General features: G+C 39.1%; 1 long non-coding RNA gene across 2 annotated transcripts in view; it reads right to left on the reverse strand.

The window, feature by feature from the left end:
- The window catches only part of LOC120314822, a 43,733-nt gene extending 31,227 nt beyond the window's left edge, over nucleotides 1–12,506 (reverse strand). Inside the window, exon 1 of one of the 2 annotated variants that reach the window (XR_005558533.1) lies at nucleotides 11,792–12,504. This is a non-coding gene — a long non-coding RNA (uncharacterized LOC120314822). Of the gene's footprint in view, nucleotides 1–11,791 lie in introns of both variants that reach the window. The other variant, XR_005558534.1, reaches the window with a different exon arrangement.
- Nucleotides 12,507–14,050: the final 1,544 nt, after the last annotated feature.

The following is a 14,050-nucleotide window of genomic DNA, read 5'->3' on the forward strand; positions in this document are numbered from 1 at the left end:
AATAAAGCAACCAAGGAAATTATACTGTAAATTGCTGCCCATTAGCTGGACTCAGTGTTTCTGATACACTGCATTGCAGCACATAGCCCTTTTCAATTACTGTGTAATTCTATTCATTCATGTTCAGCAGATGGTCAGCTAAAACCCCTAGATCCCCCCTTCACAGCCAGGTTTCCCCAATCCTGTGTCCATGTATTTGACTTTTCCTGCTGCCTGATCTTACACCTAATATAACTGAGTATCATCCTGTTTGGATATGGCCCAATGTTCAAGACTGTAGGGGTCATTTTGAATCATGATTTTGTCCTCTAAACAGTTATTGCTTGGCATCATCTGCAAAATTCATAAATATTTCATCTTCTAGGTCATTTAGAAAGTTGCTGAACCACACAGATTGATAGGCCATTTACAAGCACCTTCTGGGTACGCTCCAGCCTACATTTATACATCCTATCCTCAAAAATATCATGAGGTACTTTGTCAAACACTTTACAGGTAGTCCTCATTTAACGATCACTTGAAGTGAATGAGTGGCTGCAATGGCCCCGTTGGAGCTGGTTGGTAGGAGGAATTGGAACCAAGACAGGGATGGCATGTCTCTCCAGGGACATCCGGAGAGCCCAGGGGCTGAGGATGATGCAATGCCAGGCCTGTCTGGCATTGGGGGAAGTACTCGACCAGACGGGGAGCCACCTGCTTTAATGAAAACAGGGGAGAATTGGCTACCAACAATCAGCAGTGAGAAAAGGCAACAGATCACCTCCAATGAGGAACAGTTACCTCCCTCACCAGATATGCAGGCTTAGAGAGCAAAGCAGAAGCACAGAGGAAGCAGCCCTGCCCCTCCACACAAGGAACATCTGGTTAGGTTTGGGGTGACTTAGCCAGATGCAGGGGGAAGCTGCATTTGTCAGGAACAACCATTTGCTTTAGCATGCGTGAATTACAAAATGTGCTTTGTGGACTCTGAACCTTGTTTGCAGACTTCACTTTGTGGACTCTGAACCTTGTTTGCAGAGTCCACTTGTTTTATGGACTCTGAACCTTGTTTGTGGATTCAAGACTTCCTCTTTGCCTTGTGGATCAGCTCTGGCAGCTACTAGACATAGATTGTGGGACAGGGTTGCACTAACTGTGGATGGCTGCCTTTGGAGAAAGTTGGGGTGGAGCTTTACCAGCACCATTGGAGGGCCATCTATCACTATATAGCTGTGCAATAAACAGACTGTATTGGTACCTGCACCTGCCAGCATGACTCAGGTCAGAACAGTGGTATTTACAACTAGTTCTGGCCATCCAAGCCCTCCCACAGTCCTGATTGTGATTCAGATGCTTGGCAACTAGCTTGCACTTATGACAGTGGCAGTAACCCACAATCATATGATTACCATTGTGATTTTCACTGTTGGTTTCCCAGAAGCAAAGCCAGTGGGAAAGCCAGCAGGGAAAGTCATAAGATGCTCTAGTAAGTCACTTATACCCTACTCAGCAACAGCCACTAATAGCCTTGCCACACTTGTACCTGTCATGATCTAGGGATCAAATAATCATATAGTTCATATAGTTATGAAAAAGGTGCTGGAACAGGACCTCTAAAATGTCAGCCTCAAGAGACACAAAGCCAAGAGGCTGATCAAACATAGGCCTCACCTGAGCAGCTGGAGAAGATGTTTAAGATGATGTAAGCCCTCCCAGCCCCACCCTAGGCAAGTAGAGAGAACAGGAAATCAGACATTTTCTATGAAGGTCCTTGACAAACAAGTAAATATATCTCTTGATTAGTAACAGCTGGTTGCAGATTGATTTAAGAGGCAGTCTTGACCCATGATCCCTCATTGAAAGTAACTGTCTAATCTCTGGCTATTGTATGTGATGTTTGTTTGGAGTCTGTGGTATTCCAGATGAAAACTTTAACTAGGCTCTCTGAATCTTGGACTGGATTTTGCGCATTTTTCTGCACACTCCTGTTAAATGCAACCTTTCAGGGAAGCTCTTTTTAGAGACTCTGTTTTGGTTTCCATTCCTTGTCTGCTGCTATCTCTGTGACCTTGAATAAACTACTAATTACCATAGCAACTGTGTGTGTGAGCTTGCACGCATTTGAAACCAGAAGCTGGATATAACCTGTGCACCCTCCCTTGTCTTGCTGGTAGTCTCCATGCTCTTCCCTGCCCAGCAGCAGCCATCTACCTGCTTGTAAGCTGCTTGGGACTTGCTTAATGACCTCACTTAACAAGGACAATGGGGAGTGCCAGAATTACTGTACCAAGCATCACATTTTATGACTGCATGGCTTAGCAATGAAGATTATGGTCCCAATTATCATTGCTAACTGAGGATTGTCTGCACTGAGCAGTATACTACATCCAAAGAATTTCCTTGGTTTATATTTTCAAATAACTATAAATTTTGTCAATATTTTAGGTTGACTTCCGGTGGATTTTGCGTGCGTGATGGCGGCTACTTTGTAGCCGTCCTCCTGGGTAAGTGTAAGAACCGCTATGAACAGCAGATATCAGCTGTTCAGCGGTTCAAAATCCCCCTCCCGGGCAAAGGGGGGGGGTAGAGAGTGTCTGAATAGTGGTAGAGCCTCTTTCGCACCCCCCAAGTTTTTTTTTGGGGGGGGTGAAAGGAGTGCTCCCACGGAGTTCAGACTTGTCTCCGCTTCCCAGCTGTTTTTGTCCTCAGGGACAAAACGAGCCGCCGCAAACACCTCCGTGCTTAAAGAGAACTGGTGAGTTTTTTTTTTTTTAAATGGACAGAGCTGAGTAGAGGATTTAGTTTTTGCTTTCTTTGACTTATTTGGATTTTAAGTTTTAAGATTTGTTTCTATTTTTATTCTCTCTTTTTATTTTTTTTCTTTGTTGAAAGGGAAAGTAAAATGGCGATCGGCAAACTCCTCGGTGTTTTTTTTTCTGGAAGTTAGAATGCTGACCGGCAGGCTTTTTGGTGTTTTTCTTTCTTTCCTTTCCCTTTCTCTTTTTATTTCCTTATGATTGGAATGGTTGTTTTTGGTATCTCTAAGTATTTTTTTTGGAACGGACTTTTTTTATTTAATTATTTTTTTTTTCCCCTTCTCCCTTTTTTTTCCTTTGAACTCCCCTTTTTTTTTTTATTGTAATGACCCTTTTTTGAAGGACTTTTTTTCTGTTTAATTTTTTGTAATTTTTAAGAAGGAGTAAAACTTTTTTTTAATTCTTTTTCTCTTCCTTTTTTTCCCTTTTTTCTTTTTATTATAATGACCTTCTTTGGAGGGAGTTATATTTTTGAAGGAATTTTTATAATTGCTTAAGAAGGACTAAAGGTTTTTCTTTAAGATGGCTCCAAAGCGTCCAGGGATTTCTACAGTTTCTAAATCAACAGTTTCACCCTCTTCTGGGGGTCAGCTAATAACTATGAAGGACTTGCAAGACATGATGGGAGATGTTATAATTCAAATTAGGGCAGAAATGAAAAAGATTTTAGAGGAAAACAATAAGATCTTGAGACAAGATTTTGTTTTGGCTTTAGAAGGTGTTGCTTCTGTTCTTGAAAAGGTGAACTCCCATGTGGAAGAGGTAGCTGAAAAAGTGGACATAATGGAGGGGAAAATTGAAAGTATGGAAAAAGAAATGGAAAATGAGATTCTTATGCTTCAATATGGACAAATGGAATATGCCTTAAGAATTAGAGGCCTGGGAGAGTCTTTGCAAGGAGATCTGAAGGAGATGGTTGCAAAGGACTTTGCATTGATTTTGAATAAAGAAAAAGAGGGAATACTTAATGAAATTGAAAAATTATTTAGGGTTAACTCTGTGGTGGCAGCACAGAAGAATCTGCCAAGAGATGTGGTAATTTACTTTGGTAAAAGATCTTTACGCAATGAAATTGTGCAAGCCTATTATAAGAAGAGATTTCAAATTGCTTCACAAGATGTTATAATTTTTAAGAGATCCCATCTAAAATTTTAAGAAGAAGAAAGGAGTTTGCTTTTTTAGCAAATGAACTTAAAAAGAGAAAAATTTCATTCAGATGGGATGTTCCGATTGGAATGGTGGTGAATTACCTGGGGACATGTTATAGACTTAATACTGTTTCTCAAGCAAAAGATTTTTATACTTCGGTCCTGGGGGTATGTGCATCGCCATCAATTAAGTTTAAAGCTTTGGAAGAAAAGAATGTAGAATCACAGTTTGAAGAGCCTATATTTATGAAAACTGGAGAATCTTTGTGTGAGAGGCCTCAACAAGTCCAGGTTGAGGAGCAGAAGACAACTTGTGTAGTATATAATCCCAAAGAAAAGCAGCAACAGAAGAAGGTTAAGGAAGTTTCATATTTAGTGGTTTCTGAATCTCTGGGAGATGTTAGACCTACAAAGTCTTTGGAGCAATCTTTAAGGGTGGAATTGTTGCCTGAAATGGAAACTGGGAAATCTCAGTCTGAGGGGCATCAACAAGAGAGGAATGGGCAGAGGATAACTTGTACAACTTACAATTGTAAAGATCAATACAAGGAGGAATTTAAGGAACCCTTATTGGCTTCGGAGTCGATGGGAGATTCAGGAATTTTGGAGCAGTCTCCTAAGGCAGAACTTGCAGCATTTCTTACGAGTTTGATACAAGAATGGAGAAGGGAAATGGAAGAATGGAAGAATGGAGAATGGAAAAAACTGGAATGTGAATAATTAATAATATTAATATAATTGAGATTGATAAGGATGTAGTTTTTTACGGATGGAATTAGTTATTGGTGAAGATTGAAATGTTTAATGTGTTTATTAACTTTGTTGTTTTAAGTTTTGAACCTTTAATGATAATATTGTTTAAATTTGTGTTTTGAAGGGATTATAATTTGCTTATTTTAGTGAGTGGATTCTAATATTTTAAATTTTAAAAATTTGTGGTTTTGGAGGGAGTTTATATAGAGTGATGATTGTATTTAGATTTGTTTAGGATTTAAAAGTGTTTTTAGTTTTTAAATATTATTATTAATATTTTTAAGACAAAATAATTTGTTTAATTAAATGTGCTTAGATTTGTTTAGGACTTATAGGTTTTTTAAGTTTTTGTTTTTTGTTTTTTTTTTTTTTTTTTCTTCTTTTTGGATAGGAGAGAAGATTATGAAGATTGAAGGAAATATGTACTTACTTTAAGTTCTTTAAGAGTATTTAGCTTTAATGGTATAACAAAGATTTGTATGTTTATTTTTTCGTTTTAGGATAAAGAAAGAGGGAGAAATTAGATTTTATATTATAGATATAGATATTCAAAGAAAGTAATGTTTAAATTTGTGTTTTTGGAGGGAGCTTATATAGAATGATGATTGTATTTAAATTTGTTTAGGTTTTAAAAGTGTTTTAAGTTTTTTTTTTTTTTTTTAATTAAGCCTGTACTCAGCTCTGGGAAGTCCAGGGGAGGGTTTGGGAGGTTGGGAAGGGGGGGGGGTGAGGTAGGGGGGGGTATGGGAAGGGGATTTGTTTTTGTAAAATGTAAAAATTTTCAATAAAAAAAAAAAAAAATATTTTAGGTTGTAATTTCTCTCGCTCTGGAGACCAATTTGATTAAAATAGCTAGGTGAGTTTTTAATCAATTTGAAGAGATGTCCCACTTCAGCCATATTAAGAATCATGTTCTCAGAGATGATAGATGCAAATAAGGCATTAAACAATCTTATGTCTCGACCTTCCTGCGAGATCAAAAGTTTCCTTAATTCTTTGTTGCTGTTGTTTTTGTTTGTTTTGGACATGCTTCCCAAAAATCTTTATTCCATTTTGTATTATCTTAATTTCATGCTGAACTACCTGACTCAATTCCTACCAACTCACTCTTCATCTAAACAGGTTTCCTAAAGCTTCCGGTTTGCATTTTTTTCAGATGAGTTTATGCTTTCATTTTCTAATTTCTATAATTTCCCATCCCTATTGGTTTTGTCTATATAATAGGATAAATGGCCTTCCTTAAATCAAGATGTATGACTGACTTGGCTCAGTTTTTTTTCTCATAGATATATTGAATCTAAATGTGATATGGTTATTTTTTCCTAAGATGCCTAATATCTTAGGTTCACTGCCCAATAGAGTTTGACTGTTGTCATTTAAAATCTGGTCTTTGAAATAAAAAATAATTTTATATACTCATTATGGTTGAAAAATAGGGATTTTTTTCTTGTAAAAGGTAGGCAGATTATTCTAGGTGAACAAGACTGTTGTTAATGACTCACAAGTCTTTTACAAAGGCAAAAATAGAGTCTATTCACAAGTTATAGTCACCAAGCCCAATCCTGCATTTCTGGGATAAGATGAGGTGTAAGTAATCAGTTATTACAATAATTGTGTTACATGATGCCCTTTAGATGCTTAAATTAAATGACTGAATATTCCTGATACTAATTTAAAGCAATTATCTTCATTAGAATGGAAATTATGTTCATCATCACATGAATAACGTGCAAATGGACATCTGAGTTCACACAATATTTTTCTCCAGTCATGTTTTCTTCTTACCCCCAATAATCTGGAGACACAGGATGAGAACAAGGTGATCAAAAATATTAGCAGGTGTTTAAAAATAATGAAACGTGAAATATAGCATATTTCATTTATGAGTCACAGAGTGGGAAAGAGATATTTGGGCCATCAAGTCTACCTCCTTCCATTCCAATACAGGAATTCAAATTAAAGCATCACCAAAATGTCTATCTGGCCTCTCTGTGATCATATCTATTGAAGAATTTATCACCACTCTAGGTAAACTGCTTTTTCCATTAGGAATTTTTCCTACCCTTCTCATGAAACCTGCCTTCCATAATTTATGAACATTATTCCATATCCCATACTCTAGAACAGCCTTTCTCAACCATTTTATCCAAAGGAATCCAGGAAAAGAATGTTCAGGTCTCAGAGAAGCTCATGCATAAAAATATGAAACCACAACACAATTCTAGCATTGCATGGTGCATGAAGTTCAAAAAACTATTTTTTTTCAATCCCTATCTCGTGAGAATTCCTAGCAACCTCTTGTAAAACCTAAAACTTCCATGGAGCCCAGTTGAGAAAGGTTACAGGGATGGGCAATTAATGTTCTCAAAGGCCACATGAGAAACTGGGACTGTTGTGGAGAGCCAAATCAATAGGACCAACACATTACTGTGAAGATGTGTAGGCACTCATGCACATACATAAATTGGAAAAAAAAAGTAGCAGTCAAATTCAAAATAAAAGCAATGCAGTTGTGTTGCCTATATGCCATTTGCTTATTTACATTCATTTCTAATTTCAGAGTGATTTTATGCAGGGCTGACAGAAAGAGCCAAAGGGCTACATATGCTCTGAGGCCTATAAAATGCCCAGGTCAGCTTTAGAATAATGCAGAAACAAGTCAGGCCCTTCCTTCTTCAATGTGACATATTTTCATGTATTCAAAAAGTGCCATCATCTCCCTAAAATTATTCCCTCTGAAGGCTAAACATATCAAGCCCTTCAGTCTCAATTTCCATTCCTATTTGATAAGCAGAGGAGCATATAATGCCTTGTGGCATCATGTCCTAAAGCAGTATCAAATGCCTGAAAATAGAGACAATCTAACTTGCTGTCTATACATATATCACTGCCTATCTTGACCACCTTTGGAGAAAGGCTTTGCACACAATTGCACATGCCATAATTTAGCCCAAGAGCCAAAATACTATACTGTTACAAAGTGCTACTCTGTATATTGTTGATGTCCAGACCTCTTGACCACATGTTGTTAATTCAGGACAAGATAATCATGCTACTGTACCAAACGAACATAAATCCAAACCAATAACATTAGTTTTGGCACTGCATTAGTAAAAAAAAAAAAAAAAAGATTCCTCCAACCATAATATAAAATCAAAGGAGTGCTAAGAGCTTCAGCATATTAAGAAGTTCATTTATTTTCTATTGCTACTCATTGGTAATAATCTTCAAACCTTTTGATTTATCTGTAATTTTTTTCTCCACAAGCAGTGAAAGTATAAAAGCAATTTCTAGTGCAAGAGCTATGTCGGAACAAAATATCAATACAAAAAGTATTGTGGCAATCAGGGCAAAGAATTGGTTTATTATAACATAAGCTTTTCTAAAGATGGAAATAGAGATTATACCCTAACAGTAAACGAGTCTCACACTCACGTGCATACAAAAACACAAGTTCAGCAGTGTTAAAATTTTCTAGCAACCTGTTCAAGTGTTTTAAGTTTACCAAAAATGAAGGTTTAAATTAATAAAAAATATTATTTTCTGCCCCTAAGCATGATTACTTCTGGTAATACTAGTAATTTCACTAGTATTTTCCTATGACCTAAATACTAAATTCAAAGGAACACATGCAAGTAAATATATGACTGCAGCCATAAATGGTAATCCCGCTATTATAGCCTATTTGTCATAATCAAAGATGATTGATGCAGAAATGTATGGTAATAAGACATAATGTGAGAATTACATATGAATATTAATAAGGCAGCATATGATAAATTTGTTTCTAGTACATATCTTGAGATAGAGGGTTAAACACAGTTACAGCACTTAACAATTTTTTTCTCTTACCTTTCAAATAGAAAGTATTTTATTTTCCTTAACTAGGGCACATATTATATCATCTTACATAATTTAATAATACAGGTAGTCTTTGATCTACAACAACTTGTTTAGTGACAGTTCAAAGTTACAAAGGCACTGAAAAAAGTGACATGACCATTGTTCACAGCTACGACCTTTCCAGCATCCCTATGTTCATGTGATCCAAATTCAGATGTTTGGCAACTGATTTATATTTATGACGGTTGCAGTGTTCCAAGATCACGTGATCATCTTTTACGACCTTCTGACAAGCAAAGTCTATGGAGAAGCCAGATGGACTTTTAACAACCGTGTTACTAACTTATCAACTGCAGAGATTCATTTAACAAGAGTGGCAAAGAAAGGTGGTAAAATGGGGCAAAACTCACTAACTGTCTCAGTTAGCAACAAAAATCTGGGGCTCAACTGAGACTGTAAGTCGAGGACTGCCTATATAGTGGAACTGAGCTGAGACTTAAAATAACTGAATACATTTACTCTGAATTTGAGGGAACCTCTTTCTGCCCTATTATCCCAAGGTGGTTTAGGAAGAAAGGCATTCAGAAACAATTCTTTTGTTCTTTTTTATCCTTCTTCCCAACTCCAGAGAATGTTTGAAAGGAATTATGTAAAAGAGGTCAAAATTCTGTCAGTCTGACAATCAGAACAAAATGTGATCTAGTTTGGTATGGTAAGACAAGTCAACAAAAGAAAGACCAAATTCAAAAATGACCCAGATTTGGTTGGAGGCTGTAGAGCAAAAAATCCAGAAACAAATTTCACAGTGCATCACTGTGGGAAAGGGAGCTGGCATTGGCCACAAGGTAATAATGATGATGATGATAATAATAATGATGATGATGATGATGTTGGAAGGGACCTTGGAAGTCATCTAGTCCAACCCCTGCACAGGCAGGAAACCCTATACCATTTCAGACAAATGGCTGTCCAGTCTCTTCTTAAAAACTTCCAGCGTTGGAGCATTCACAGCTTCTGGAGGCAGGTTGTTCCACTGGTTAATTGTTCTGTTAGAAAATTTTTCCTTAGTTCTAGGCTGCTTCTCCCTTTGGTTAGTTTCCTTCCGTTGCTTCTTGTCCTGCCTTCAGGCGCTTTGGAGAATAGCTTGACTCCCTCTTCTTTGTGGCAGCCCCTGAGATATTGGAAAACTGCTATCATGTCCCCCCTCGTCCTTCTCTTCATTAAACTAGGCATGCCCAGTTCCAGCAACCATTCTTTATGTTTTAGCCTCCAGTCCCCTGATCGTCTTTGTTGCTCTTCTCTGTACTCTTTCTAGAGCAGCGGTTCTCAACCTATGGGTCGCGACCCCATTTGGGGTCGAATGACCATTTTACGGGGGTCGCCAAACAACGCGATCTGCCATTTTTCCCCCTCAGGGGGCGGCGCCGCGCATGCGCGCCGCGTCCGTGTGACCAGGGGTCGCCGTATAAAAAGGTTGAGAACCGCTGTTCTAGAGTCTCAACATCTTGTTGATCACTGTTCCATTATAAGCTCCTCCCTTCAGGTCACATAACCCCAGACAGGATTGATTGAAAAGAATTTCAGTACAGTAGTCATGATCTGCATGTTTTCCCTAATTTGTTCTTTTTCTATAAATGGCTTAAAACAGAATTTAGAGATACCCAGTTCTAATCTTGTTTTAGTCCAAGGGTGGGATTGTTTCATCTCTTTTTCACAGAAGCAGCCTATGTTCAATAATTATCTCCAAATATCTCTTCACAGTAGCTAGTAGATAAATATATTGGTTCCCATATTGAGGCCTCAAAAGTTCTATTAAATTTATTATTTATACTAAGCAACCTATTTCTATTTTTAATAAAAACATTTCCTTGTAATGTATACTTACTTCCAATGTTTATTTATTTATTTATTAAATTGGGTACTTACTTTCATTCACCCCACTGAATTGGATATGAACTTACTTTAAATAAGCATACAGAATATCAGCTTGCATTTCAGCCATGTGAAGCTCCAACTTAAACGTAGTTATTCAGAGATAATTCTTGAGACTTTCAAACTTTATTAATGGTTTAACTCTAAGTTAGGGATAGTTTTGTGTTCTTCAAAAATATTTTTTTGAAATCTGTTAGGGCCTCTCCCCTTATTTGGTAGATGTTTTTCTACTGAAAATTATTGAATTAATTATAGATGCTGACTCATATTAGTACTGTTTTGTGTTTTAATCACAACAAAAAACTCTAAACATAATAGGTGTCCACAACTCTGTGTCTAAAAATAAAAAGACACATAAATGCTTTTGAAACTTTGATAATTCCTGAAAATTACTTAAAAGTTATTTTATAGGTGGAGCTAGTTACTACTGTTACAACCTTCTGTATATTACATATTACAGTAATTCACAGATAAGGTTTTTTTTTAAATATTAGTTGATAAAAATGTTTCATGGATGCTCTGATCAAAATAAATTTAAACAGCTGAGATAACATTCTACAAAGCTGAATTGCATTAAATGGATTGATCTTTGAACTTTCAGAGGCAAGTAGGTCAACAATTAGATGTCAGTTACTACCTGTATGTCTGCTTAAATGTGAATATGCATTACTAGTCCCATCTAGTACCAATCTAACACTTCTTGTTGAAATTCAACAGCCGTTTAATAAAACGAAAATAAGCAGGGGGGAAAGTGAGTCAGTTCTTCCTCAGCAAAAGTTGTCCTGTTTTCAGTTACATGAGTTGAATGCAAAGATTCAGAACTACAGGTGCATCTACTGTGCAACTGCCCATCTTGGCAACCTTCCTGCCTCTCCTTTTTTTTTTTCAAAAAATTTTTTTTACTCAATTTGGAACCCAATACTCCTACACTCCGGATTTAGTTTTACAACCCAATTACGTCAATCATCCTAAATACATTATTTTCCCCCGCATTCCCTCGCCGTTAGCCGTTCATCTTGGGTCCAACTAGACACGGGCTTAACTGCTTTGGGGAATCGCTGGAGCAGCGATAGATTAAGTGCTTTGGGGATCGCTGGAGCAACTATAGATTTCGTTTACGAGGTACAGTATATCACATGCACGCGTGCACATTTCTAACCGCAACTCACTCAACTCCGGAAATGCCCAAAGCGCGCTGTACCTGCCCCAATTCACACGCTCATCTCTCTATCCTTCACGGACATGACAGCGCAGAAAGCAGAAGCATCGTCTCGCAAGCAAGGCAGGCAGACAGAAACCGCGAGCTCGCATCGCCTGTACCTTCTTCACGTTCCCGGGCGGCTGGCGGCGGTTGCAGTCCCTCGCTGCCTCTCCAAACTGTCCTCTAAAAACAACAAGCCTGACCCACCACGTCCCGCCTGAATCTCCCAGAGCTCCGGTGCGGCCGGAAAGCCTCGGACAGGTTCCCTGGTTACCGAGGGCAACAATCCTACCCCAGCGACAGCCGCGTTTACATACAGAGACAGACACAGACACATACAAACGAACGCACAGACGCGCGCGCGCAGCCACCGAGAGGTGTATGCACTACTGCACCTAGCAGTAGCCAGCGGGTCTCGGGAAGCCCCGCCTCTTTCTCGCCGCCTTCAGCGGAGTACGCAGGGCTCTTCCTCAGCTGCTGGGTGGTTTTTTTTTTTGTTTTTTGTTTTGTTTTTTTTTTTACTTCCGCGTCTGGAGGGAGGCTAGAAAGGAAGGCAGGAAAGGGAGCAGGTGCGTGCGCGTCTACTGGAATGGAGGGAGGGAGAGAGAGGTGAACTCGGCGGCCGCTCCAGGATCCGGCCGAGCAGAGATGCTGCGCCAGAGTCAGGCCAGATGGGCCTGGGCGGGCACGCGCGAGGCAGGATCGGGGCGCCCTCTTTGAGTCCGAGGACCCGAGCGCGCGCCTGCCCGAGAAAGTCTGCCTCTGGCCATTCGCCAGAGGCAGACTTTCTTGCCAGGAGCAGCTATTGGGGCATTTGTGCCTCTCTCTCTCTCTCCCTCTCTCTTCCCCTCACTTTCTCCCTCCCTCCCCTCCCCTCTCTCTCTCTCTCTCTCTCTCTCTCTCCCCCCTTACCTTTCGCCATCTCCCTCTCCCTCCCTCCCTCCGTTTCCCTCCCTTCCTCTCTCTCTCTCTCTCTCTCTCTCTCTCTCTCTCTCTCCCTGCCTCCCACTCCGCAAAAATATTCCCCAGCCCTCTTGTTAATAGAAGGGTTTAGCCGCAGCGCGTACGGCCGAATTTGTGGAAAGGGCGAGCGTGTAACGTGTCTAGGGGAAAGGGTGATGTACTGTATACTATGGGGGCGGCGGCGGAGGAGGTGAAGAAGAGCCTCCATTTTTTTCAAGGACAGAACCTCTCACGTGATCGAGCTAAAATCGAAAAGAAGCGAGTTACGGTTTGGGTAGCAAACGTGTGCCTCGCTTCATGACGGCCCACCCAAAAGGAACCTGTGCAAAAATGCAATTCATTTCTTTTCCCTTGCACTTGAGATGTCAGATGCACATCACGTATTTTCACTCCGCTTAAGTCGTGACATCTTAAATCTCATACATCTTAAATCTCACATACATTTATAGGTAGACCTGGCGATGTCCCCTGATCTGGCTCTCGTGAAACTTATGCAGGTAGCCCTCGACTTAAACCACCACAATTGGGAACATAATTTCCCTTGGTAAGCAAGGCAGTTGCTGAGTCTCATCCAATTTGATGACCTTTTTTGACATGTTGTTAAGTGAATTGTTGCAGTTGTTAAGTGACTCACACAGTTATTAACCAAACTCAGCTGCCCCCATTGACTTTGCTTGTCAGAAGCTAGCTGGGAAGGACGCTGCAGCCATCCTAAATAAATGCTAGTTGCCAAGTACCTGAATTTTGATCATGTAACTGGGAGGATGCTACAACTCGCCTAGGTGCAAGGACCAGTTGTCAGCCACTTTTTTCATTGCCACTGTCGCTAAAAAAAATGATGGTAAGTCGATCCACTCTGCAGCCTTCCCTTTCTGAGATTTTTTTCCCCCAATTTTGTATTTGCTTATTTTGCATTTTCTATTTTTTCTATAAAATTTGTTAAGATAAATATATATTTATTGGTAATAAAACTGTTCTGCAGATGGTTGTGTTTCTATACTTTCATATGACATATGTTCTTGCAATGCTTGATAAAAGGATTGCTTGACTGCCATGAGTTCTCAGTTCCAGTCAAAACTATTGGGCTATTTGGATCATCATCATCATCATTATTATTATTAATCTGTGTTTTCCAATAAAGCACTTCAGCCAGAGATTCACTCATTTGTGATTTTAAAACTATACTACTAATACTGGAATATGCTTTATTGGTAGTTATTACGATAATTTGCAAGTACTCCTTGCTATAGCTAGAGATGCCTTACTGGGAACATCTTCTAAAACAGTATCCCTCAACTCTCTTAATGGACACATCCTAGTAGTTTTCTAGGCAGCAATACAGAAATTTGTTCTAGAATTTCCCAATTTTGGTATTCCTTGGGAAGTCCCAACCAAGAACTAACCAGGACAAACTC

The sequence above is a fragment of the Crotalus tigris genome, unplaced genomic scaffold, assembly GCF_016545835.1.
Source record: "Crotalus tigris isolate CLP2741 ecotype Arizona unplaced genomic scaffold, ASM1654583v1 scf7180000019007.31208882:3723066, whole genome shotgun sequence".
Lineage (NCBI taxonomy): Eukaryota > Metazoa > Chordata > Lepidosauria > Squamata > Viperidae > Crotalus > Crotalus tigris.